This window comes from Octopus bimaculoides, chromosome 9 (assembly GCF_001194135.2).
Source record: "Octopus bimaculoides isolate UCB-OBI-ISO-001 chromosome 9, ASM119413v2, whole genome shotgun sequence".
Classification (NCBI taxonomy): domain Eukaryota; kingdom Metazoa; phylum Mollusca; class Cephalopoda; order Octopoda; family Octopodidae; genus Octopus; species Octopus bimaculoides.
The window spans coordinates 21,025,374-21,027,690 of record NC_068989.1 but is presented as its reverse complement, the minus strand read 5'-3'; the positions used below and the strand labels follow the sequence as shown (position 1 = coordinate 21,027,690).

At 37.0% G+C, this 2,317-nt stretch overlaps 1 protein-coding gene across 1 annotated transcript in view; it reads right to left on the bottom strand.

Moving 5' to 3' along the window:
- The window catches only part of LOC128248676 (cholinesterase 2-like), a 56,605-nt gene that overhangs the window by 11,117 nt on the left and 43,171 nt on the right, over window positions 1-2,317 (bottom strand). The gene's annotated exons all lie outside the window — the stretch shown is intronic.

Sequence of the window (2,317 nt, the reverse complement as noted above, 5' to 3'; positions counted from 1 at the left end):
ATATATATATATATATACGAGCAAATATATATATATATACATGCATACACACATACATACATACATACGTACGTACGTACATGCATACATACATACATACATACATACATACATACATACATACATACATACATACATACATGCTTCGATGGACATTTTTAAGGACGCTTACTGGCAATCGACCATATATGTAAACGAGATTTGTTGCGCATGATATACAGGAAATAATGAATAAACATTCAACGGTATTACGAATTGCCGCCTGAATATGGCGTCCTTACTAGACGCTGCTGCGATGTTTTTCATCTCCTTACGATGTATATTGTTTTTAAATATGGCACGTCTATAAGAGATGTTATATCAGGATGAAAGGGCACAATAAATCACCTTTCAAACTGAGTATTTAAATTAAGTATGATACATAGATTACTATTTTAATCCAATACTATTATCTTTGCATATAACGTATTTCATTCAGCCGACGTTCTAAATATTCTGCCAGTTTGTCGCCTTATATTGATCATATATTTATCCGTTGTATGCGATGTAAACATTATTGGATTAAAACAACCATAAATGTTCACTGATATTTAAGTTAGATTCCCTTCGGCCATGAATGACCAAGAAAATTCCCCTCCGAGGCACAAGTCCGAGCAGGGTCGCTCACGGAAGACCAGCAATCCCCCATGCAGACCAGCTTCCCCTCTCCATGCCACCAATGTTACCCAAGGGAAAAGCAAAAGCCTACACAGCTTGGCACCAGGGATTTCGTAATACATTTCTACAGCTGAGTGATCTGTAACAACGTGAAATAAAGTGTCTTGCTCAAGAATGTAACACACATCTCGTCCCGGGAATCGAACGCACTACCATTGTGAGCTTGATATTCTAGCCATTGAACTATGCGCCTTCACAAAATATGCTTCAGGTAATATACACACCCGTAAAAATGACATTCGCTGAATTTTGTCATGGAGAAAATTTCTCGCGCAAAACAAATAGATAAACACCGATCAGTTAGAAGAGGCCCTCGTACCCCTAACCAGACGGATGGATGTATTGTGGAGTAGTTATCTCCTCATCAGTATCAGATGCTGTAAGAAGGACGTTGTGAACTGATAGGATATAAAATTCTATTATACCCACGTCATCGTTGTGTGATTGGTTACATTAATTAGTGATGTGCATAAATATATACTAATATTAATTTGCTTGAGGCATATTCAAGGTCGTAAGAAACTCATTCGAATTGTCTTAATGTATTTGAACCCATTTCTCGACAGACAGAAATTTTCTCTGAGACAAAATACAGTAACTCACTTTCTTACGTGTTCGAATATGACTCAAGCATATTTGAACTAGTAACATCCAAGTATTTAAATTATTTACATTTGACGGATATTTGTCCTCATCTTGTTTGTTGTTAACACAACGTTTCAGCTGATATACCCTGCAGCCTTCATCAGGTGTCTTGGGGAAATTTCGAACCTAGGTTCTCATTCCTAAGGTATTTTTCGATATTATTATTATTATTATTGCCTTTGCACAGCTTCTAACGCTGGAGATGTATTACAGTGTCAGCTGTTCACTACCAGTGAACTAAGGTAATACCTCTTAGTTTTCGAGCACCTTCCGGAGTATTCGAGCGGTTCCAAGCAGTGCTGTTTTCTGCAAGCGCTCCTCCCTTATTGCAGCCCCTATTTGTTCCACGTACTTCTCGAGATTTGTGCTCACTGTACCCAGGGCTCCGACAATTATTGGTACTACTGCTACCTTTTTCATCGACCACTGCTAAATTTCCCAAGCTAACCTGTCATATCTCTCGACTTTTCTTTCTTCCTTATCGCATACCTTGTTGTCAGCTGGGCATGCTATATCTATGACCCAGCATAATTTGTTTTCTTTCTCAATCATGACTGTGTCAGGCTTCCTATTCTCCATCTCATGGTCGCATTAAATCATAAAATCCCATAGGATCTTTGCCTTTCCATTTTCGACGATGCCTTCAGGTTTGTAGTCGTACCAATTTTTTGGCTCTGTCAAGTCCATACTTGTTGCAAAGTGTCCAATGATAGACAGGATGGTATGAAGCTATCTTCAGCCGCAAATATATTCTTTCCCAAGATTATATCACAAAGAAGAAATCACCAAGAAAAAAGAAAAAGAAAAAGTTATTTTATTTTATTTCTTTTAGTTTTCTATTCTATTTATTTATCCAATTTCCTTGTGTTTTCTTTTACCACTTTTCTCCAACCCTTCTAAACCTTTTATATGCATTTTACTTTATTATCCGTATTTTTTTCTTTTTTTTTATTAC